Source organism: Chamaea fasciata, unplaced genomic scaffold (genome assembly GCF_029207755.1).
Source record: "Chamaea fasciata isolate MVZ Bird 193981 ecotype frontalis unplaced genomic scaffold, bChaFas1.0.hap1 SCAF_3, whole genome shotgun sequence".
Taxonomy (NCBI): Eukaryota; Metazoa; Chordata; class Aves; order Passeriformes; family Sylviidae; genus Chamaea; species Chamaea fasciata.
In genome coordinates this window covers 42,289,182-42,315,284 of record NW_027094088.1, presented here as the reverse complement: position 1 = coordinate 42,315,284, position 26,103 = coordinate 42,289,182, and the positions used below count along the sequence as shown (strand labels likewise).

Genomic DNA, 26,103 nt, shown 5'->3' with positions numbered 1-26,103 from the left:
CACCTGGAAGCAGCTTCCTTCTGTAACCTGTGAAGTGCCACCAGCTTCAGGTCTAGGAGCAGGCAGTCTGGACAAGATTGCAAGAGCAGGCAGGTAGAAAGCCAGGTAGGCAACAAAGGATCAGAGGGCTGGAATAATTGAATTAATATGTACTAGTCTTCCTGCTTCCATTGAGGTCAGCAGGGGCTCTTACTGTGATCTTCATGGGAAAGAGGAGCAGGCTCACTTTTGGGAAGAGAAGATCAAAACTGGGGACAAATGCTTGTACATGTGATTGTCTCATGATTTGAATCTTGTTTGTTTTCCTGTGTTATCCATGCAAGGATGTTGGAGAAATTAGATTAAAAAAGATTTTAAGCTCCTCCTGTCAAGAGAAAAAGAATGGAGAAAGCCATGGGGTTAGTAAATGCAATTATTAGCCATTCATTCCCCTTATCGCCTTAGGCTTGTGGCATTCCCATCAGAGTTGTCCTTTAAACACACTGATTTAAGTTAGTCTTGATGCTCCAAATAATGCCAGGGGAAAAAAAAACCCAAACATATTCAAAGCCTTTTAAGAACTTGGCCTGCTGTGAAAAAGAGAGGTTAAGCTGTTGATCCAGCAAGGTGTTTTAACATATGCCTTTATTTTAAGCATGTGAGTTGTCCCATTGATTTACACTCAAGAATTCTGCGGAAGAGGGGTCTTTGGCCTGTGCTTCAACAATGCAGCTACACACGTGCTTTGCTTTTGGCTCATCCCGTCCTGTGACTTTCATGAGGAAACTCACATGCTTGGCTGGCTCAGGGCTGAGGGAGAGTCTTCAGGAGGTGGACAGCATTGCAGCACAGCCAGGGTTTAGAGGAAAAAATGTCCCAGATCAGTGTCTCTGTCCCAGTCATCACCTCTCTCTCAACTGTTTTACTCTGCTCAACTGTTTGTAGCTTTGGGATAAACCACAGTAGTGAGAGAGTTTCTCAGGAAAAAAACCCAAACTTTTACTCAACATTTTGGCCTTTGCAGTTCTGTCCTTTGCCAGACATGGAAAAGAAAAGATGTAGCCAAAATTTTAGAGTGTGGAAGACGAGGATACTATAAGTTTGGTTTTAATCAGGGAGAGGAGTTCTGGAAGGCAGAGAGGAAACAACAATTTGGGTCTAATTCTGCTCCTTCTGGCAAAATACCTCAACCCTCTGCATGAGATCATTAGTGTGGCTTTTCTCCAAGCTGATAGCAGAAGTGCCTGGCTCGTACGCCTTGCTCACATGCTCAGATAAACCTCTTGCCAATTTTGGGGCTAAAAGGGATTTCTTTCCCAGGTCTGCTGTAGTGACTAAGTTTCCCCCTCCTCTGCAGAGAGAGGCACAGTTTGCTTCCCCAGACCACTTGGGATGGAGTGTCAAACCTCCTCCCAGGGCCTTCTGTGGGAATAGCTTCCTGTGGGAATAGCCTCCTCCAGGAACAACTTTCAGTCTTTTACTACAAGACTTGAACTTATAATGGGATACTGAGAAGTATTGTAGTGTGGAGTACAGCATCCCACCGCCCCAGGTCTCACCCCACATTGCCTCCAGTGCTGAAGTTCGGGCTCAGCAGTCCCAAGATGGTCCCTTCCCACCCCACGCCCTCTAAAACCCAGCTAGCATGTGCACTGTGGGGAGGGGCACCCATTGCAAGCAGCAGCTGCTGGCAAATAAATATTATCACAGCAAGGGAGTGAGGTGGATACACACACAGGGCGTGTTTTGTCAATTCATTTTGAGCCGAAGTATCTTCTGTCTCACTGTCAATGCACAACCTCCCTGCTACTTTCAAAGCAGAGCAAAGCCTTTGTGCCAGGCATGCCCTAAAGCTTTGCTGGAAGCTGAGCAGCCCAGGCAGCTTGAGCGCAGCATGCAGAGAAAGATCTGAGCATACTGGGATGTAGGAATGCTGGGGAAAGGATGATGGAGTTGTCTGGGATTCCAGCTTCTTGGGCCTGACTCAAGGCTTTACACTTTGTTTATACAATAGTAATCCTGAGCACTTCATGTGATAGATCCCTGGTGATGCATTTTGGGGGGGTTTACACTGATTTACACTGCTTGAGGCCTTGGCCTCTATTTTCCAAAGAATTTTCCAAAATTTGCTAATGAAAAATACCAGAGGGGTCGGATCAGTGCAGGGTTAGGTTACCTCAGTGAACAGGCTGGAGAATGGAGGGAGTCCCTCTCCTCAGTCTCCTGCAGGGAAGCCCTGGGTGAAATCTCTTCCAGCCTGCCAAGAGGTGCAGGATGAGGTCTGTAGGCACTCGAACTCCTGGAGTTTATCTGCTGGGGCTCTCACACACTGTGGAAGACTGTAATGCACTCAGCTTCCACTTTCAAAAGCTGTGGGGCACCCCATGGAAGACATAGAATTTAAAACTCTCAACACTGATTAACTCCTTCAGCACCAAAAAGCACCCCAGAAATACCCTTCTCCCACTGCCTCAATTCAGCTTTGCGAGTGGCAAAAATGAGATGACAGTGCAATAGGGCCTGCAAGATCCCATTCCCCAAGTCAGATGAAATAACTGTAGGATCTAGACTTCTTCTACATGTTCCTGCTGCTGTACAGCTCAGAAACAGGCACTGCTTTTGCCAGTACCTGCTGAGGGGAGTCATCTGGCAGGAGGCAAGAAAAAGAGGTCAGGACATCCTCTCTGCTCTGCTGGAGCCTCAGACCCACCTCTGCATATAAAGAGCCCTAGCAGGCCAGCCATAGGATTCAACTTACGCTGGCTCCTGTTTCCAGCAGTGGAACTAGTTGGATGTCACATTTGTGGCCCTCATCACCCTCTGTTTCCTAGTCCAGAGCTTCCCTGCAAGGCACTGTGTTCCTTTGAGTATGGAACAGCATGTAGTAAGGAACAAATGTAGGTAGCTTCTGAGCATTTCTATCCAGGTAGGAGGAATTTGCTTGTGCTGAGTTTATGGATCAGTGGAGAAAGGGTGTAGGAGGAGAAAAGGGATGATGAGAACTAAGTGTGCAATCTAAACCAGAGTGTTTGTCAGGATTTTGAAGCCTGTGTAAACCATATTATTAATATTTAAACAAGGCTTGCTTTTAAATTTTTTTTCTTTCCTTTTTTCCCTCTCTTCTACCTTTCTGTTACAGGATTGCAAAACTCATTTCCAAAGAGGCTTATTTTTTTGCTGTTACTAATGGCAGCAGAAGTGATTTATATGCACATTGGGAGAATAAGTGCATCTGAAAAGAAAAAAAATCCATCCTTTCTTCCACCTGTATCCAAACTTACTCTCTTTTCTTCATCCTTCCCTCAGGGCCCAAACACACAATGAACTCAGTGTGGTTTCTGGAGCTGCAATGGTAACTTGATAGTGTGTCCAGGCCCAAGAAGAGCCCAGCTTTGCCTTGTTGAAAGCAAAAGGTCCCCATTTTACTTTCAGGAGCTGGGAAAGGCTGAGATGTCCAGTTAAGAATATTGTCTGCCCACAGGCAGTGAGGTTTCCTCTGAAATTCACTGCTCTGGTTAGAATTTGCGTTGCAGATTTTCACCTGGAATTAATTTTAATGATTCCATCATGCAAGCTCTGCCAAAGCAAGTTTATAATGGGAGCACTGTCTTCACTTTAATGTGAGCAATGAGAGGGCAATATCAATGCCTGTGAATATTTAAGCTTGTTTGGGCTATTTTTGGTATTGGAAATCTGAAGGTCTTCCTGAGGGGCCCCAGCCCAGCATCAGGCTGAAGCCTGGTGGCAGGGCTCTGGGTAGCACCTGCCCCTGTGACAGAGCTGCTGGAGAGGGAGGCAGAGGCTATGGCCAAACCTGCCCTGTAGTTGGTAGTCTTGTCTGAATGCTTTCCTGTGCAAGCAGTTTGCAACCAGTATAGAAGAGCTCGGCACCAGCACTGTGCTTACACTGTGGGAGAAGGGACAGACCTCACTGAAAAACACGTTTCAGGGTGAAACAAGTGGCTGTGGAAGGGTTTTGTCAGGTTGGAACGCACGAAGCAAAAGTTGACAGCAAATACTGTACCTGATTTTGGTGGGAGGGTTTTCTCTTTGAGGTTGGCAAAGGTATGTTAATGAGTATCATTAGAATTGCATATCAATGTACTTCTATGTAGGGTTGCCTGACACCCTTGCTGTGCTTTCAAGCTGAACATATGTTTTCAATTATTAACATGATTAATGGGAATGAGACGACTTGAATCCCAATGAGCTCTATCTTGCCATCACGTGCAAAACCCTTGGTATGGGTATGTTTATGCAGTGTGGAAGTGCATGATTTCCTTCACCAGGAGTGGTCTTTGGAGGTCTAACTCTAAACAAATTTATCCACAATCAGATCCACAATCAGAACCCCTCACTGTATTCAAGTCCTGGGGGTCCTGCCCCTGTGTCTTCAGGAGTATGGGATATGGAAAATGCTGTGCAGGAGCTAATTCATACTGTGCTGCCCCAGCTGGGCGTGGGTTTTGGTCCTAAGTCTGAGAAGATTTGGGAAACATGAAACCACCTTCTCCCCATCATCACCTGGAACAATCTCCTTGACACACAAATCCCGGATTCAGCTAATTTGTGTGGGCTCTAAACCTCTCTTTCCATTCTTGGTGGGCAAATTTTGCTAAGTTGTGCATAATTTTCACCCTGCTCTATGTTTTTGGGAAGGGAGTAAAGTTGACGATCTAAAACAAGAAAACCAGACATTGAAAATTCTTGTAATGTTTAATTTCTCTCCAGTTGCTAGACCCAGAGATCTTCATTATACTTGGACCTTTCCCCCGCCCTCCCAGACTCAGTAAAGTCCTGGTCTAATTCTTTCTGACGTAAGTATATATCACTCACCCCAAATTTGAAACAATATATCTGCAAATGAGTCATTCAGCACCTTAACAAACAGAGGTCAAAGCAGAACTGTACAGAATGAGTGCATTTGCCAAAGATCCAATATAGAAATGGATAGAGGAACAGCCTCCTTAAGATCAACAGAAACAAAGGAGTGCCACGAGCACTGGGACCAATGAAATCAGATTTCCCATTGTTTTGGGTCTGGTTCTTGAATGAAAGTTCCCATTTAATTTTCCTCAGATTTCTAGACTTTCAGATTTGCTGTCTCTTGCAGATTCTGTAGGTTAAAGTGAGGGTAAGTTCATACCACATCCTTTGCCTCAGTCACAATGCAGATTGAGGCTTTCTCCTGTGTCTCAATGCATATTTTTCTTGATTCTGTAAGAAACTAGCCATTTCCAGGTAAGCTTGGAGCTGCCAGAAAGGTTTGAGATTGCAAGGAGAGCACGCAGGTGGAAGCAGAATGAATTCTTAAACAATTTTTTTATCCTTGGGAAATGTGACTAAAACTGCTATACAGTACAAGCGCAGATGGCTTTCACAGTGCCAGCAGAGTGTGCCCATGTGTGCATGCAGATAGACATACAGCATGAGTTAGCATCAAGGAGCTGTGTGACTAAATCTCCTTTTTAGTTTTGAAATATTCTATATATGTGTAAATATGTGGATGTACACATGGGCAAAAGTGATATCTTCCTGTCTGTCTCTACACATACACTTGTGCATTTTTCTCTCTAAAGATTCCATATATATTTGGAAAGAGTGTACGGCGTTGCTGAATAGGCTGATGTATGATTATTTGTCTTACTGCACTTTAGTAATATACTTATTCTTTTCAGATTTACCAAGTCAAACAAACAGGTTGCATATTTGGGCTCTCAAATTCAGCCACAGAAGAGGGTATGTGTGTGTGGGGGGTGTGGGGTGTGCATGAGTGTGGGGTGTGTGTGTTAGTTCATGTGAGTGTTTGTGTGCAGTAGCTGATGTACATCAACACAAAAGTTGCATTCCCTTAGATGAGAGACAGCTACATATCACAAAAGAGTAAGGCCACCCCAAACAATGCTATCAGATGGTCCCTCGTCACCTGCTCATGCTCCATCTTTCTGAGAGGAATTTTACTGCTAGCAGATGTGAGAATTCATGTCACAGGAATAATCTGCAAATGGTTATGGGTCATATTTCCCTGTGTGAGTCTAATTGGGATCTGTATGATTAAAAACTTGTCTAGTAACAAACTATGAGTTCCCAGACTGTAAAAGCTTACAGTGATCTGCACTCAACTGCCGATTTGTTTGGGTGAGCTACCATTGCAGAGAGGAACATTACCAGTTAACTAATGTCATGCTAGTAGAAATTATGGACTCAGGACAATCACTGCTAGAGGTGTACAATCACACAGAAGTTGCTGTCAAACAGCAACAATTTCTGGTAATTGCCAAGCACAGGGTGAGGCAGCAGTGCTCCATATCCCATTACCCATTCTTCCAGACATCCACTTTTGCTGAGGAAGAGATTCTAGAAACAGAACCTATATTTAAGGTCAATTGAAGTCTGAAGAGATTCCAATTTCTTTTAAAGTTGCCATTATTCAGTGTAATGCATCACTATGAGCATCTGGAAAAGGCAATTCAGGGGAGAAACCTGCTCTTATCCTGAGAGCTTGAACAGGTGTCTGAAAGCAAAGCAGCTGATTTTTGGTTGGGATAAAGCCCAAACTGTGACCTTAAATGAAAGCAAACTGCAGTTTGTGAGAGAGCATGTACCAGACTGCCAGCCACTTTCTTCATGGCACTTCATCTGCATCAGCTGGGCTAAAGAGGTTACTTATCGCAGATGACGAGATTTCAAATGGGAAAGAGAAACTGCTTTAGCAAAGGTGTTGATGCATGCTCATGTAGGGCATGCTCTTATGGCTACCAGACTAGGTCCCAAGAGACCTCTTCACTTCCTGTGTCCCTGGCTGCCTCCACTTGGGAGATAGCCATGTGTGTGCTATAGCAGGACCTGATAAAGAGGACTGACTCCTTCATACTTGTCTTCTTTTTCCATATGCAGTATGAAGCAAATAACACACAACAGCCTGAGTTTTAAGAACAAATGCTCATAATCTGGGCAATGCCTACAATTAAAGATGAGCAGGAGTCCACTGTGCAGCAGTGTTAGCTAGCAGCTAAGCACGTTGCAGGGTTTGTTGCCCTGCTTTGGTACCATTTTTTTGCTGGCAAACTTTCAAAAGTCAGATCTTTGTATTTCATTCTCTGCATCAGATTAATCAGTCAGTTGGGCTCTTACTCTTGGGCCCTGCCAGAACCTCAGCTCTTGAAGTATCTAAAGAGGATAGAGAAAGGGGGATTTCCAAAGATGGGTCTGGGAACTCATCAGCCAGGCCAGGGCCCAGTATGCAGTGGTGTGGGGACTGCTAAGACCCCAAGTCATCCTACTCAGCAACCCTCTATACCAGAGACTTGGACTTCAAGATACAGGGGGGTGAGGAAAGAGTGGAGGCTCGCTTTACCGCACCCCTCCTTTCCCAGCACTTTGGGCGGGCTGGCAGCCCCTGCCAAATGGCTGAGGGAGAGCTGCAGGAGCACAGCAGCAGCTGTGCCCAAGCCTGCCTTCTCTATGCTTCAGTCACAGCCCTAACTCCCTTCCAGAGTGAATTAACATAAACTGAATTAGGGGCTCTCTGTTTCTGAATGAGAGTGTTTAATCCATTGCTGATTATATGTCATCACCTAATCCCCTTCCAAAGATAAATCAGTTTAATTCTTCTAGATGTCCCCATATCAACAAGCCCTGAACATGCCTAAGGTGGCTGGAGAAATAACCACGTTTAAGGACATCTGGAGCAACTGATGACTGGAGGCAGACATGAGGCATGCCAGTAACCCACTTCTTTAAAACACCATGAAGATTCTCCTGTGAAAACCTCTGTGTCCATGTCAGCAGAGGCATTTGGTGGCTTCAGTAGGGGAGTGAGAGCCAGAAGCCTGCGGGTGCTGGTGTTGGCTCATGCTCAACTCCATCACTTCACACGCCCAGAGCACATTCCTGCAGCTGAAGGCAGCACCATGAACAAACCCACATTCTTCTGCCCACATTGTCTCCAGCTGCAGTAAATTTTAAGCAAAATCAGACCTTGTTTAACAAGGAAAGTTTACTTTTTTTGCTTCTTCTTGCAGGTTTCAATTTGTAAATAGTACCTAAACCTCTCTATTAGAGTATTTTACCACTACGACATGGCAGACTGTAGGTACAGTGCAATACTTTGATGAATGCCAGAAGAGAGACAGTGATCTGGAAGCATACCAAGACCTGAAATTCAGTTCTGAAAGTACTGTGCAAATTTGCCTAAAATGTAGATGTATATCGGTACTATTGTAAAACTGAGAATTTTTTTTTTCTTGCGATAGGGTGACACTGAGAATATAGTGTTTGTTACTGCTGTGCTGCAAATAATGGGGCTCCAACCCAGCCAATTCAGCCAGAAGAATCTTCACTGCAGACTGTTAGAAGGCTGGTAAGAACAATGAGTTTTGCTGTTGGGAACTACATCTAGAACACCACAGCAGGGGATCTGAGTAATATTTTAAGTACTTTTGAATTAAATGCTTGCTTGAGAGAGTGATTTGAATGCCACCCCCTGAAAAGTCAGTAACTGCTCATACAGGACAGAACAGAGAACCATTTGGCAACCATCTCTGTAGCCCCCAGTAAGAATGTGTTGTAAGCCTCTATGTGATGCACAGAGGGTAAGAGTAGTTGCATGTATGAAGAAGTACAGCTCTCTGAGGACCAGTACTCATGATTTTGTTTCATTTAGGAAAATCCTGGGAATATTTATTATTATTATTATTATTATTTACACAACATAATTTGAGATGGAAACAAATTATTTTATTTCAAATGAAACAAAATATTTCATGAAAATTAATTGTGGATGGGATGTTATTCATTTCACAAAACCTCTATTTTTTTCCAGTCCATTTTATCTAAACCTGGAGCCGTTTTTCATTTTCTTCCTCTTCAAAATGCACACCACACTGAAAATCCAAGTATCACAAACCCTAGATCCAACTTTCTTTCAGCACTGTGTTTCACCCACACAGTCCTCCTGGACTGGAAGGATGTGTCCATGACACATATCATGTATGCCCTATTTTCCAATCATGTCAAACTCCAGAAAGCGAAGGGCTTACCTCTGAGGAGTGGGTTAGATGAGACACCCTCTCTGCTGGTGCCTGGGTTTTTGGAAAGAAAAAAACCATCACACAGAAGATTCCAGGTTTGTTCCCTCTGCCAGCTGTTGGCTGAGAGGCTGTTTTTAACTGATGATGTGGAGTCTCAATTTTTTGAGACATACGTCATCTGGTCCGGACCTATCAATATATTGTAGTCTGTGACTTTTATGTGAGCAGGATGAACAGGTGAGAAATCACCTGAAGAAAATCAACAGGGGAAAAATGTTCCTCTCTAAGTAGTGATGGAAGACACGACTGGATAATGAGTGATTTTCCATCTCAGCAGATGGCTTTGTGGTTTCTTCTTGCTCTCTGCTATGCCCAGAATAAACTTCAGTAACTCATTCGTAAAAATATCATTTCATCTGCAAATCTCATGTTATTTGCAAAGTACTGTTCAACTGTTTTGAGTAAATGTTTATCAGATGCTGATCACATGATTTCAGTATTTCCTAATTGTATCTTCTAAAGAACATAACTGTGTTACTTGTGCCCAGAACACAAGCATCTTATAATTTCTAATCCTTCTCTTCATTTCTTAATTTCTTCCTTATATGTCTTCTTCTTGCACTTGATGATATGCCTTAAATATGATTTAAATGTATTTGATTTAGAGACTTTTTCCCTTGGTGCTTGCATGACAGCACGACTCTTGTCTAGCTATAGTATTAATAACAATCACACAATATTTTCTTAGCATCACAGCAGGGATGACACGATCCTGTGGTTTCATCCTGCTTCCAACTGAACTCTGTTGGAATTCAGATAATTCCTAATCTATGGCAGAGGCAAGCTTGGGTCCATTACAATTTCAAGTCACCAATATCACCCTTCAAGGTGCATACCAGGGGCTCAGAGATCCTGTTGGTTCAGGGCAGAGCTCATCTGGCTGGGTGGATTTGTGGGGATGTCTTGTGAATGGTGCTGCTCTGGTCACAGCTGGGGATCCAAAGCTGATCTGGAGGGATGGTCAGTTCCTCACCCCAACCAGCAATGTTTCTGGTAGCACTAAGCCAGGCAGTAGATCTTGACTGTTTGCCTGAATTGGAATAGCTGAGATGCCAATTGACAGCAAGTAGCTTCCAATCCAAAACACTGAATTGCAATTTGAGATGCTTTTAATACCAGCTTGGAACAGCTGGTGTTCATCTGCTTGTCCATAGTGCTGAATTATTTACCTGTTGGTCATTGCACAGCATTTTATTGCTGCAGTTTACTCTTTTGTACTCTGCACTCATTCTCAAAATAATAGCACAGACCCACAGAAACACCTTGCATGTCAGTATCCAGCAACTAAAAATCCCCTTTTTCGCTGCAGTTGTTCACTTTTGAACAACATGAGATGAAAGACAATTTCTGAGATAGATGTTGTTCCATCAACACACATTTTTGAGCCTTCTGCACTCATCCAGGCTTTTTATTTCCTTCAGAAATCTCTCACAATAAAAAAAGTGACGTACCATAGACAAGTCTGGCAGGTCATCAAGATGCAAAGGTTGGACTGTACATTAAGAAATTAGATATAGTTAACACTTCAGCCATTGTTCCCAGAGTATCATCCTTTTGGTTTATGGGCCTAAATATAATCTGACTGGTAATTTATATACTATTTGACCTACCACACCCACAGGTTATTGTTTTTATCACACTGCAATAAGTGGTGAAAAGTAACAATTTCTGTACTCTGAGCTTGGAGTGCAAGTTTATTTCCCTGTGCTGAAGGCAATGTGCCATGTCCAAGGGAGTTCCACACACAAGTAATTTCCGGGTATCCTTTTGGTCATGCTGCAGATTTTGCTATCGCTATTTATTTATCGAGCATTGCCAAAGAGCTGGGTTTTGTACACTGTGTGAGAAAAGCACGCAGAGCCTGACTCCCAGCCAAGTTAAACTGGCATGTTGTGCTCTGGCGAGTCTGGCTCTCACTCCCTTATCCTTAGGGCTTACCATCAAAGGCTTTCACACGGGTGCATTAGGTACCAAGCTCATTTCATTTGCTAACTGTACATTCAAACACTGTTGGGGAACCAGCCTCGCTGAGAAACTAGGACTTAAATCAGCTGCAGTGGGAATTCCAGTACCTCATTCCTAAACCACCCCAGTCTGCTTTTCCTTTCATTGTGTTTCTCTTGCTTCTTTTATACCGCTTCTTGCATACAGAAAAAGTATCTTACTGTATCTTACTGGAAGCAAACACCACAAGGCTTCTCTTATTCCTTTGAACACAAAAGCGAAATTCTCCTGGACATGAGTAGCACACAGTCAGAGCATTTGGTGATGTGAGGTGCTTCACAGCCGAAAAGTTAACCTCCATTACCTTCCTCCCTGCTTGGACTCCTAAATGCTGCTCACTGAGGGGCTGCAAAGAGTCCTGCCTGTCTGGGAGAAGGTCATTTCCTTGTGAGGGAAATTTCCTTGTGAGCTCTGCGGGGAGCAGCTGAAAGGCTATATTCTTGGGCATTTGGCAAACTCTGGGCAGAGATGTGCTCAGGTATCATGAGTTGTGAGGAGAGGTACATAAGGAAAGAGGGCACAGTTCTCTCCACTGCCATTTCTAGACAGGACTATGTCTCCTGGAAAAGCCCTGGGAACATCCCCCTTTGCAGCCCAGCAGAGTTTCTGCATTTCTTAGAGCATTCTGTAGCATGCGCTGGGGTAAAGTACAGGTGTCTAAAGGCCGTCATGCCCTGCTCATGGAGGCTGTGATCTCCCTGCTGCACCTCTCACAGCTACTTTGCTATGCAAGAATGGGGTCACACCTCTCTTGGGCCTTGTATTTTTGTCACAGCAATGAGCAGAGTCACAGCTAAGGCTCCATGTATTTACTAAGATCCTGGACAGACTTTGTAGCCCATGCTAAACTCTGCATGGCTATAGTCCTACTGTTTTTCATACTGAGCTATAGTAAAACTAGGTGTTCCTTCAGCTGCAATTGTACTCTGGCTTGTAATGGACTCATAGCTGGAGGGATAGAGAACAGAAACTTACCCCACCTCCAGGGAACATGAGTCAAAACTGGGAGTTGATGGGAAATGTGAAAAATGTGAGGGCTTCTGTAAGGACAATAGCCAAAAGCAATAAATATATAAGTAAATAAATCCATAAATAATTGAGGAAACATGTCCTCAGATGTCATACAGAAAGTAAGTGGAAGATAGGAGAGAATTAGAGAAAGGACTGGAAGAGAAGGAAAGGAGAAGCAATGAGAAAAACAGAGTATTTTACCATGTGTTCATTTTTCTTAGGGGAAGTTGGGAGAGGGAATTGTGGGACAGGAAGAAAGGAAATAGAAACATTAAGATCTGTGAAAGTAAGGAGAAAAGGGAAGATGCTGAAAGATGTAAAAATGTTAAAAATAACATGTTTAAGTTAGCGATAGGAAAATACAGGCTGTGAAATGAAGGAAAAAGCAAGCAGAACCAGACTTTACTGGCATTACACACAACGTCTGCTGCTCAGTGTGATTAAACCAGTGAACTCAGAAGATTGCTCTGCAGAGCAAAGGGCCTGTCTGTGAGAGAGAAGGGAAAAGAATCTGGCAAGATGGTAAGGGAGAATTGGATGGCTGAGAATGTGCAAGAGAAAAAAAAAGAAAAATCAATGTTACTGTGGAAAGGCTGATGCCAGAACATTACGGCAACAAATATTAATTTTTTAGTTTCTGCAGAGCATGACTGCTGAGAGGCAGGAGCACTGGGTAGGTTCAGTGGTGGCTGAATTTTGTGCACACAAGCACACACCCTGCTTTTGGGTGCAAGTGTGAATCTACCTAATCAGAAGTTTTCTTGAGATTTTCTTAGGAGCCACCTAAGTGCATCCATGCAGTGGCCTTTTTCGGTGCACAGTGATGTATCAGAAGCCCAACAAGAGCAAGTTAGAATTCCACCAGGAGCCTTCCTTTATTCTGACTTAAAATCTTTTTTGAAAAGAAAATAGTATTCTGAAAATAAAGGCTCGTCATCAGACTGGAGATCTTCCTTGAATCACCACGCAGTGTTTTCATTATGGTTGGAAAATATCCTCCCCCTGCTCCAACAGACAACCAAATCTGTGTGGAGAGGTAGTAAAGCAAAATGTAGAAGCTTTTATGCAAGTAATTCTCTCTTGGAAAGTGTAAAAAGGTGCGATTGCCTGAGGCTGCCATTCAGTTGATTGCATTGCGGGGGGGGGGGGGGGGTGGGGGGGGTGGGAGCGGCGATTTTGGGCTGTGAACAAATAAGAGCCGCAGTGAAACAAGGCAAGTCAGCTTCTTGTGTGGTGTTCCATCCTCTTGCAGAAAAGCTGCATCTTGAAATTTGAGGTTGTCTCACATTTGTTGATGCCACACCACTGTCAGCAGCACTCAAGAGAGCAGAGAACTAGACAAACATTGCCCACATTGCTCCTCAGCACCAAGATGGGAGCAGTTGATGTGATGGTGGTACTTTCGTCTTCTTGCAGCTTCTTGTACTTTAATCTGCAGGGGGTAAACTGGAACAGTGCTGTGGATTCATCATTTGCTGGGCCCTGCTGGGCAGGGATGCAGGACTCTCAGCAGTTCACACAGCACCTGCACAGCAGCCCATGGTTCAGGTTGGAGGGGTTCCAGCATCCCACAGCTCAAGCTTTGCCTTTAGCAGGGTTGATCCTGGGGTAGAGATCCAGTTCTAAGGGTTTTCACGGACAACTGAAGCCTGAATAAACCTTCTCTGCCTTCAGTTACAGACAGAACAAAGATTCAGGGTGAAAATGTAAAATGGAAAATATTATGGGTAGAGTCCAACATCAGAACAAGATCCAGGAGTGGCTGGAAAGGAGGTATGTGTGACCCCTGGAGTTTACTCATGCCGTGGAGCTGTGAACATATGCAGTTCACCAGGGAGAGAAAAGGGAATGGAAATTCCTCAGGACTTCCACGACTGGAAAATCCGCACGTGAAAGCAGGGAGCAGAGTTGGATGATGACAATGATCCTTGCTTGTCCAAGAAAAGCATGAGAAAGGAAAGGTGTTTGATACTGAATTTGTAACTGCCAAAGTGTTGAAGTGTCTGAAAAACACCTGCAGCTCAGCTTCAACTCTGTGCTGCTGCAACAATAAGGAACTGGATGGATCTTTTGATAAAATAGGATTGAGAATGTTGACAAGCTGTATGAAACCACTGAGAAAATTTCCCTGCTCCAAGTGGGATAAAATATACTGGTAGCACTGTCAGATCTCTTCCTAAACTTTCCTATGAGCAGAGTCCCAAGTGTTCCTAAGAATTATTAGCCAGCTCCGGATTTTCCTTCATCACCTTCTGCCATTCTGCCAGATCCACTGGACTCTTTCCTGAAAACTGAGCAAAGGAAGTAAGTTATTGTTGTCCTTTTTTGGACAGTCTTTCATATACTGGCAAACTATTATCAAATCTCCCTCTGAAGATTCTAGAGTGACCAACCTAATTATACAAGATGTTTCTGTTAGGCCATATTCTCTAAATGTCTTATGTTTTTATTGCTTTTTTATAAAGAGTTACCCAGAGCTAGATCCAATTCACTAGCTGGCTCTTCACCAGTGCATTGAAGAGCTGAAAAATTCCCTGTTGCGTTTGACACTCCTGTAATAATGCATCTAGTATGAGATTTGTCTTTCAGGAGATTTAACTGCTTTGCTCGTATTTGCTTTGAATAATATTCTAGTTCTCACATCCTTTTTTTTTACCAGCCCTTCCAACTCTTTTATGATTACTCATTTTGTATTTGTGCATTTGATCTTTCATTTCTCCATGTAGTGCTTCATATGCATTGTTACTAAATTCTGTCTTGATAGTTTTAGACTATTTCTCCAACATATTGAGATAATTTTGTATTCTGATCCCATCGTCTGAATTACTTCCATCCACTCCCACTTTGGTGTCATCAGCAAATTTTATAAATGCTCTCTCCACTCCATCATCTCTGAGGACGGCAAGAAGATACTAAGCTAGGTAATAAAACAGTATTTTTAAACCTTGCAAAGATAAATAGTGAGCTAAACTCTGATAAAGAACACTTCAGGATGAAAAAGGTGGGAATATATCTTAGCTCTAGGATTTCTAATCCCAGTTTGTGTGACCACTTTGCATGTACTACACACTTCAGTAAAGACTGGGAAAATTTTTGTGAGGGGCTTTTTTCCTCTACCAGCCGAACTGCAAATGAAAAAAAAAAAAAAAAAGCTGGTAAACTAAAGTATAAAAAGAGCCATATTGTAGGCTCTGGTACAAGATAGCACCAGGAAAAAGTTTAGTATTCAGAGAATGTATGGCACTAAAGTACTTGTCAATGTTGCAGTATTTTGACATATAAGTGGGACACGTCTGAAGCCTTATCTTTGCCCTCCATTGCCTAGTGCTAAGACTTGGCACAGTGACAGAATTCATCTTGCTCAGGAGTCAAGATGTTACAAGAGCCATCTCTAGGAAAAAAAAAAAAAAAGAAGAAAGAAATGGCAGCACCTATAGAAGTCTTACACCTCTGGGCTGGCAATTGCAGCATCTATACTCTTGACAAGTTTGGAAGGTTTTGTCTGAACTCAGAATTGCACAATTTGTGAACTTGGTCTCTGAGAAAATGTCAAGAAGCATTGGATGAAGAGGATACTTTCCTTAGCCTTTGGGATGCTGCCAGTTCTCTGAAATTGCTGTCAACCTTGCCACTGCTTGTATGATTTTGCCGTCTGTGTAATCCATTGACAAAATATATCCTTTTGCTTCCAAAAGGTATTCATCCTCCCTTCACTTGAAGTGTTTTGGTTTTTTTTCTCTGTAGGGTTCTTTTCACGCCTGGAGATCTAAATGGAACAATGAACTGAAAGTACAGTAAATTCCAGTTGTATTCATTCACTTTGTTCAGTTGGTTCTAGCAAATTTCATGGTTCTGAATGGTGCTGAGCCAACAGCCTCTGTACCCATGTTGCCTTTCTTTTCCATAGAGCAGGAACAGGATCAGTGCTAGCTTTACTAAGGCTCCTTTACTGGTTTGTATTTCAGCCCAGCAGGGCTAAGAGCAGTGTAGGCTGTGGTTCCACCACACAGGTACCTGTTACCAGTGCAAATATTGATCACAAGCTGTGCTGTGGACTCTGATCCACTCTGAGTGGGCTGAGACCAGGCCATTTCACAGACAGCTATTGAACAGCACTGGCAGGGACTGAGCAGCCACTTCTCTTTGGCAGAGACTGGGAGCTCTGTGTGTGCTCTTCCCAGGCTGCCTGGGGCTGCCAGCTCTCCCAACAGACACATGAAGACCCTGCTTGTGGCAAGACCAATCTGAATGCTTCTGGGCTTTTCTCAAGGAAGCAGAGGAAAACCTTGGCAGAGAGACTTACATGGGAAGGGAGTAACTGATTACACACGGAAAAGATTCCTTGGCTCAGCTGATTTATTTATTCAAACTTTTCTCAGCTCTAAATAATGTCACTTGCCATGGGGCATGCAGGATAAAAGCACTGCTCTAGCAGGGTTTTCTACACTGGAGAGATTCCTCTCTGAAGATGTTATTCTTCTCGGAAAGTGAAACCTCTCCACCTGCTAAATTCAGACTTTTTTCATATTTGCAGGTACATGTCCTTTGGTTCTGCATTTCTTAGAATGTAAGAAGCACACTAACTCCTCTCAGTATGTATCAGCTACTGCCTCAAGTTTCCACCAGGACCCTGCTTCCTTCTCTGTGGGGGTGGGGTGTGGGAACCCTCTCAGGGTCCTCCTGGCTCCTGGAGGCCCTTTCCTTGAAGTCTTTTGTCCTGTGCAGTGACACAGAACAATTTTTTAAGAACTAATAGAATGACATGTGCAGAGGGACCCTGACAGGCACATGAGATCCAAATCTGTTCAGGTCCTTCAAACACAAAGTCCCCATCTTTCCTCTCCCTCTCTCTCTCCGCAAGCGATGATATGAGCTCATGGCTAATCAAATGCAGCCATTGAAGCACCAGTGGGATTATGAACTTGTTTGGTGTCCTATCAAATTCTTTGATATAACTGTATAGCAGCTTAATGTTTTAGTGACTAGGGAAAAAAAAACAAAAAAACAACAAAGCAGCTCTCCTGAGTGTATTGGGCCTGCTGATGCTTTTTTGGCTTTTAGAGCAGAAAATCTAGCTAAAATAATAATCTTATGAACTGCTTCATTTTTCCTATTTGTTATTGTTACTCAAGCACATGGTATGCCTGGAGATAACCTAGCCAAGAAAGCGGCATTGACAGCAAGGAAACATCGTGGAAAGCCAACACAGAGCATCACGATCTAACCCAGAGTACCTCCAGCTGCCAGGTTAACTATTATTTACTTGTATGGCAGAAAATAAGTGATTAATTAAAGCAAATGCACTGCCCTTTATTGTACTTAAAAGAAGTCTGCCTGCCAGGAAGAAAGACAAAATCTGTGAAACTGAAAAACTGAAGTAGGAGCAGGAAAGAGAAAGACAAGCTAACAGTGGTCCTGCAGCAGCTGAGGCTTCCCATTGCATTCAGCCTCTACCAGGGTCCTATCAGAAAGTGGGGAAAACCATGGCACTCAAGCACTGAGGATATTGCTTTTGTTCTGGCTGAAATTCTGTGCCAGTGTTAGGAGAGAGTCCTGGGGAAGTGTGGGAGCACAGAGAGATATTTCTTAAATACTGTGTTTCTCTGTGGTGTGTAGGTGTGTGCCTGGCTAAAGTGTAGTGCCATGGCCTTTTTCCTGACAGGATGCTTGCCTTCAGGAGTGCTGGTGTCTAGCATCGAGCCACCATCCTCCTTGCCCTCTCCTTTGCTCCATCACACGTAACATCCAGGATCCTGAGAGGGCAAATGGCTCAGACAAAAGATGGTTTAGGTGAGGCACTGCCAGGCTTGGCAGGGGTTGTATAGGTTAAAGACAGGATCCTACTGGTGGACAGCTAGGATTTCTGCCTAGGTCAATACAGTGTATGCACATTTGTCTCACCACTGTCACACTATACCTCTGCAGGTACATCTATGTCCCTAGGCAAGTATTTAGTGAGCTCCTCTGTAACAAGGACACACAGAAAATAGCTGGTAAATGTTTTATATGGAGCAGTACACTCAAGGATATTTGTTCCCGTAAGAGTGTCCTGGGACATCCATCTAGAGGGGATGACTCAGTACAAAAAAAAAAAAAAGTATACAGTAGAAGTACTGCTTGCAAAGATATGACACCAGAAACAGCGCTTTTCTTGTTCAGCATCACAGAGTTTTCTATTCCCAGAATCACAGTGGGAAGCATTTCCCAAAATGTGTGAGGTTTCTCTCCTTAAAAAGTGATGTGTGAGAGGCTACAGTGCAAAAGCTTCAGGTCTCTATTGCTGGGCTACCTGACCAAGCAGTATATCCCCATATACCGCCACGTGGAGGGCATATCTTCTCTTTTTCAATTCTCACCTCTTTTCCCTCTTCCTCTCCCTCTCCCACTCCCTTTCCCTCTCCCTCTCTTTCTCCCTCTCCCTCTCTCTTTCCCTCTCCCTCTTTCGATGCCTTCTTTACCCTTGTCACCCCTGCCATACCCCCATCCCTGCACACAAGCCTTTGGAACAGTGGCCCCATGAACATTTTCATGCACAGTTTCCAGTGGTGATACTTTTTAGAAGTGTTTGGTGAGATGTATAGGCTGAAGTGCAGTACTCTGGAAATGCTTTTCTTTTCTCCGCTGTACGTTACTGTTTTTCAGTAAGAGAAGAAGTTCTGTGGGAAACCTAATTCTTTTTTTCAACTTACATCAATTTAACCTGTTGTAATGACTTGGCCTTCTACCGAGTCACTCCCAATTTGCACCAGCGTGTGTGAGATTACAACTGAACAAAGTATTGTTGTCTTGAACTTACAGTGAATTTCTGAGGCAAAAAAAATGTTATTTCCACAGGGAAAGCCTCGTTTACACCCCTGTGTGCTGGAAAATTTTAATTTACAAGTAAAAGCAAACCCATAATTTGACCACCTCTCCCCAAGGTACATGTCTCTTAGTTCAGATATAGTTTTGAAAGCTAGAGAAAACAGTGAACAATATCCTGGTAGAATGTGAAAAGAAAAGGGATATTAACCTCAGTTGACAAAGTCACAGACCTTCAGCTCACAGGACAAGGACAGAAAGTTCTTTTATTTGACGCTTGACTCTTTGGAAGAAAACAGTTGCTGCTCTACTTGAAACTCTTGAAAGAACAAAGGGGATGGAAAATACATGGTCTCTGCAGGGAAATCCCAGTTTCTCTTTCAAATTATTTTGTGTGATAGGCACTGGGGCCAAGGTCATTGTGGTTCAGTTGTAGCATGGAGGGGGTGGATCTGGCTACTTCTGTTAGAAAAGGAAGAGTGTAAAACTAATTTCTCCAGGTTTGTTCTTTTGTGTCCTGTTTTCAGAAACAATGTCTTTCATGATATTAGCGGATGATGATAAAGATTTGAAGCCAAACTGGTCGTGAAGGTTACAAATGGGGTCAATTTCCATCTCTTGTGGTAAGTGAGCCTATTTACTGTCTGTTCCAAAGTACTGAAAGATTAAACTTTGGAGAAATCAATAAATGACTTCTAAAGAGTTTGTGAAATGAAAGAAACATCTCTTTCTCCTCTTATGTGAAATACGTTCTTGAGTGTGATAGAGATGACCTGTGTAATTTGTTACAATGATTGTGGGATCCAAACACAAAATTTTGCAAATTGGCAAATATGCAAAAGGAACATGAGAAACGAATGCATTTATTGATTATATGTTCTGTTTGAAAATACCACTTTTAATTGCACAGAAAAATATTCTTGAGCAATATCTAGGAGTACAATATATAGCGTTGATAAAAATACATCACTGGGCTTTATTTGTTTAGCCACTCTCGTAATGCAAAAAGCAGATGTGGGGCTAAGACAGGTGTGGAGGGAATGGTGTCCTTCACCTTGAGCAGTGGAGTATTTGGGGAGGTACAGCACTGCTAACTGTCAGATTGCACTGTATCCTGTGGGAATAGGTTGCTATGGGCAGCACACCACTTTTGCAGCATAAGCTCCACTATATGCACCTGAGTGGGAGGCAATAGTTTGAAGATGGAAAATTATGCTAAAAAAATTAATCAAAGACATCCAAGCTGTATTCAGCCTGTTCATGATGGCATTTCTGATGTGACTCTCCATTGACAGTGATTAGAATGTTTCTCCAGAGAACTGGAGACGTGTTTGCCATGTCTCTCTCATGCCTCAGACTGAAAGCACATTCTTTAATTCCTGTTTGAGGGAAGTGGGGAAGAAGTAAGAAGATGCTTTCCACTATCCAGCTGAAAGTAAAATATTGTATAGCAAGGAAAGGTTTTCTCCTCTGCCCTTCTGAATGATACACAATTACTGAAGAGAAATATTTACAGCACCGAGACTGAGCACTCACTAAGCATCAGGTTCTCCCTGTCATCTGGGTCTGATATCCTGGGAAACTGGCGATCTGTACCACTTACCAATCTTTTCAATTCAGACACTGTAGATGATGCAGGAGTTTTGGAAGACAGAAGCCTATGTTGCTTCCTTGTACTCTCACCTCCCCTCTTCCCATGCCTCCTTTCAGTCTTCTTTACATTTTTTCTTTTTCCCTTTTTCTATGACATGCCCTGTGGTGAGCTGATGATGGTGCAACTAGCTAAAAAAATCTTTATGTAAAGACATGAGCAAAACCTGCTTCTGGTAGAACATTTTGACTCAGGAAAATCTTTTTCTTGGTCTCCATGAATCTGATTGTAGGGTAACTTAGCTCCATTTTCCATGCTTTGCTGTAGCATTTTCTATGCTTTGCTGTAGCAAACTTTTATCATAGATGGTCTCAAATTTCTTGGCTGTAGCCTTACTGTGCTGGATTATAAAATTGAATGGACAAAGTACCAGCTGAGATTACAGCACCATTGTCTGATGGGTTCACATTTGTCTTGCTGCTCAAAAGTAGACTTTTGTATTATGCATTAACACATAGTGTTTACCCCTAGCCTCAAATGACTTACAGTACTACAGCTGCACTCCACTGCTATGTAGTGTTGCTCGAGAGGAAAGGATGGAATTTCCTGCCTTGTCTCAGACCATAGATCATCAGTCTTTATCACTTCTGGCAGCTATGACCTTCGGAATTTGGATAATTGCAATGAAAGGGTGTCAAGTTACTTCAATCAAAGGTGAGGTTGTTGTTTCAGCAAGTCTCTCTCCACAGCTGATTCTCTCTTTCATCTATCATCATTCTCCTATGAGAGAAACTTCTGAGCCATATCACATTTTGATATCCGATCAGCAGCCTACAGAATGCTGCAAGAGGTTTGTTTTGTTCTGCTGAAGTTCAGTCCAACATGCAAAATGACTCAGGATGAATAGCTGGCAGTGGGACTGCAGTTTGTACTGGCTTCTGCCATCTTTAGCGGGAGGCCGAGCAAAGGCTGAGTTGTTCTTTCTTTGTCTTCACCACCCATAGGAAAAGAATCTGTTTCCTCTCTTTGTAGAACTGAATGACTCCAAGGAATGCTGAACCTTAAACTTTATTTAATAGAGAGGAAAGGCTTCCAGGTTTGGATAATTTGCCTGGGAGGCATGAGGGCTTAAGCTGATACTCCAAACTCATGTGGAAAAGTGCAGTGTTTACAATATCCACATCGCATGATGGAATGTGTTGATCAATCTCTAATGTGGAAACTGCATAAAAGCAGTGTTTTCAGAGGAAGAAGCCATTACTTTATACTTTTAAAGAGAATATACTACCTTCTCAAATTCAGAGTCTAGGATGAGAGAGCTTTCGTTCTGCAACACCCGAACGTATTTGGACCTCGCCTGTGGTCAGGCACAGTGACACAGTTTTTGAGGTAAAATGTGCATGTACAATATTGCTGCTTGGGGTTTCAACAGTTCAAAAAACATTCTTGGAGGGTAACAAGATTTTCTGGAAGTGAGCCACTTTTGAATGCCATTGACAGCACGTCTGCCTACTCTGGGTAGCATCAGAAACTCTGCTGAAAAATTAAACAAACATAGTTCTTGGCATCTAAACAGATGGGGAAGGACATGTTGACTCCCAAGTCTTTAGCTGAGGAAGTAGTCTGTTTCTCATTGTTACCACAGTGCAGTGAGGAATTGCAAAACACCCACATAGATTTTCAGACCTGCTAGCTGCACTTAACCTTTAATCCTGCAAGTACTCAGCCATAAGCATATAATTTTAAATGTCTGAGTAGTCCAGCTGACTCCAATGGGAATACATGCTGGATGAAGTTAAACGTTTGCATAAATGTTTTCAGGATCAGGATCTTTCACTACAAACAGAATTCTAGCACTACAAACTCATACTGGGCTTGGACTGAGTCAAGCTTTCAAGACACTAATAGACCTATATCCTCTACAGATGTATTTTAAATTTCATGTTAATGTGTGATTTCTGAGTTATAAAACACCCTACATTAGGTTAATAAGTAACCTTTCTCATGAGAGAGGAGAAATTATTTGCTTTGTGACATATCTGCATAGGTTTGAGAGAATGTAATATGAACTGGATCACCTACGTTTTAGCTTCCATGTGTCAAAGAGGTTGTGACATCTTGATCAGTTGTATTTTTGCCTTTTAAAGCATTTTAAAGCTATTTTCTGTGGTTTAGACCTGGTCTGAAAATCCCCCTTCCTGTTTTTGCAAGGACAAGATTGCTAGCATGAGTAAGAGATTGACTCACTCCTGAAGGTGAGGACTGCTTTCCATTCACATTGCAGAAGGATTTGTTCACCTTTGACTAGATCATATAACAACATGAGCAACTTTTGTGTTGTCTAAATTAGTCTGCTAACGGTTTTGTACCCTCTCTCATATGGGTTCAGTGATGTTCCCTCTGGTTTACACACTGGCAAACTAGATCTGAATTTTTTCCCTCAAATCTAGGTGTTTGCATTGCAGATCAAAGGCAAAGTTTTGATGATTCCTTCTGCAAATTTCACTCCCATTTGTACTCTCACATGCTTGTTCTCTCTTTTTTTAAAGGGTTGTGCTTGATACAGAAGCATTTATATTCTGTGAATCATTCTAGCAATGTTGCTTTTAAAATATGCTATTTTCATTTGAAATGCGCTGGTAAAATAATTAGAAAATATCTTACATTTTTCTTGAATTCCTTCCTTTAATTGAAGTGCATTTTTTCAGTTTTTCTTTGCTGACTAAACATGTTAGGACTTTTGAGGTAAAGAGATATCTGTATGCAAATGCATTTTAATAGAAAAGGCAGCTTTTCCTTGATGTAACATTTTCCATTCTAAACCTCTGTGTTTTCTGTGGTCTCTGAAATATAAATGATTCAGGATGAAATCTGCCGGATTGGGACTTTGTCCAAATGTGAATATTTTGGAAAGACTTTAACAAAGCTGGTTCAGCCAGTTCAGAATATCAGGAGAGTGGGGGAAAAAAATAAACTCTCGATCTAAATAGACTCTTACAACCTTTTTTTGAGCATTTCTGTAACTTTATCAGCAGAAGGCTGAAAAATGAACTCTGACATGGAAATAGCCTTCCTTGAAGTAGGCATGTATTTGCTTGTTTGAGAAGAAATTAGTTTTGATTTGACTGAGTTATAAACCTTTGAGGACTGTGGTTGAGCATGTGCAGTGGATTATTTCGATAAGCCTGTGAAGTGTGCAGCTATGGAAGAATTTTCTGTACACGCATGGCTGGCTAATTTTGCCGGAAAGGGAAAAATCTATCTAAGCACATTTTTAAAATCAGTGAAAATACCTGCGGCTGCAGGGAGACCTTTGAAGACCATCCCAAGATCTTTAAGACTATGAAAAGGGCAAGAAAAGTTCCTGTAGGCTTTGCAGAGTGTTCTTCAGATTTTGTAAAGTTAAATGGGATTATGGCTTCACTTAGGAAATGAGAGTGTATGAAGTTTTCTGTGGGGACATATGTCATGCAAAGCACCCTTCCTTCAACAGATCTGCCCAGTGAAGGAATCCTCCAGCAGCAGGGAAGCTGCTTCTTCATCTCATTGTAGAGCTCAAGAGGCAGGAGTTTATCAGGATGTTCCCAGGCTTGGGTGGCTGAGTGCTCTGATTTATATAGAAACCCTTGCTAATGGAAATTTTGCTTTGGAGTGAGGTGTGTATATGTGTACGTGTGTGCATGTGTCTTTTTAGATGCAGGCAGTCAGTGATTTTGCAGGAACTGCTCTCACTGGCATCAAACACACTCTGGATAAATCAAAAACTCTCATCTAGAACATCTGTGTGTCTCCTGGCAGCCCATGCTCTCCAGTGTTCGTCACTTCAAATAGATGCTTGCTATTTGATTCCAAAACTAGTATTTTGCCCAAATTGGGTGCCTACCTCCAACTCCTCCAAAACTAAATTCATAACGCTCAGTTTATTGAAAGATTCATTTGCTCTGAAGAAATCGATCTCTTTGTTTTACACTCCCTGAATGGATACTTACTTGGGATTCCTCCCTTTGTCTTTTTACCCGTGCTATCTCTCCAGCAGTGTTCTGGCAGGTGGGAAGGTATGCAGTTATCCCCTGAAATCACTGCATGACATTCAGCTTCTGCCCAATGCCAACACTGACACGATTCACCTTCTTGACACAACTGTCAGTGGAGTGACTGTGCTGGTGAGCAGGTGAGTTTTTGATACCGTTTCTTCTAGCTGCTGGATCTTTTCCTGCTTATGCAACAGAATTTATGCCAGACCCCCTGACCACATCCTGGCCCAGAGTGGTGAGCAGTCTGCTACAGAGGCTCTTTAGCCACTGGTGTGGCTGTACTGGCAGAGGCCTGACATTGGTATGGAGACAAGGAGAAATGTGGGGTATAGTCAGAACATGTGGGAGTAAAAGATTCTATTGATAAAACACAGTGAGAAGACAGGAAAAAACCCCTCAAACCCAGGAATGTTCTCCTTTGAGTGGATATTATGTCTCTGAAATAGAGGTGTGTTTTAATTCTTAGAGAAAGTGTCTCTTGTTAGTTTTGTGTTCTCATTTCTTGATGTCTCACAGTGGGATGAGATAGCAGCAAATGCTGAACAACAGGAAACTCATTGATGCGGAAAAACAGCAGCATGAGCCGTGCACATGCGAGTCAGTGAACAAGCTGCACTGACGTGTCTGTCCTGGGGTGCTCAGGGGTGGAACTGGTTAAGTAGAAAGAAAGATCATTGTACCAGGCAATGACCCCATATTAACAGACCACCCTCTAAGAGCAGACCCTTATGTGGGTCACCCTTCAGGGAAGATCCAGGCAGGATTCCCCAGAGATCCCTTTAGGGCCTGCGTTAGTGGTGTCCATGCTTCCCGACTGGGCACTGCTGTAGTGGTGACTTCAGAAGTGCAAGCAGAGCAGGTACATGACCTCAGTGGGATGATGGGGTGTTAGGTCCTCGATGTGTCCCATAGGGCATGGAAAAATCTCATCAATAATGTCATGCAGAGGGCAGTGGACATGCCCTGACAAGACTTTGCTTTCTGACCTTTCAGGCATAATGAAGACCTGCCTCACTACCTAGCTCAAGTAACTTCAGGAACAACACCTTCATTAAGCACATTTTCCGTTCTCAAAAGAGTCAGAGACACAACTTGTGTTGTGGTCAGTCTGGAATTTCTGGGGGCCTGGGAGCCTCTATGCGATCATCCAATATGAGTGTGGGAGCAAGACAACTCCAAAGAAGTGAGACCCACACACTAGCGCTGTATTACGGCCCTTGGAGGATGCACTGAAGGAGGGCGCAGCCACTACCAAACGCTGTGAGCCCGGAGCACTCCTCATGTCCGAGGTGCCGCTGCGGCACTGCCCGCGGCCCAGCTGCGCAGGGACTCCGCGCACCGCTGCAGGAGCGCGACCACGGACACTTCGGGCTACGACGGCGGGCGGGGGTGCGGGCCGCGGACCGGGGCCACTCTGGAGTTTTTGCGGTACCCAGAGTCTCTGTGCAACCGGCCAGTATGAGCGGGGAGGGAGTGGGACAACTCCGAGGAGGAGAGACCCGCACAGCCGCGCACTGCCCGCGGTGCCCCGCAGCCTCAGGGCGGGGAGCGGCCTGCCCCCCGCCGCCCGCCCGCTCGCTGCCTGCGAGGC

General features: G+C 43.3%; 1 long non-coding RNA gene across 1 annotated transcript; it reads left to right on the top strand.

Moving 5' to 3' along the window:
• On the top strand, positions 1-25,869 carry LOC136287690 (uncharacterized). Its single transcript, XR_010720262.1, has 7 exons — positions 1-105; positions 4,711-4,796; positions 8,235-8,341; positions 19,415-19,510; positions 21,010-21,192; positions 24,512-24,649; positions 25,506-25,869. It is a non-coding gene; the product is annotated as an uncharacterized lncRNA (long non-coding RNA).
• Positions 25,870-26,103: the final 234 nt, after the last annotated feature.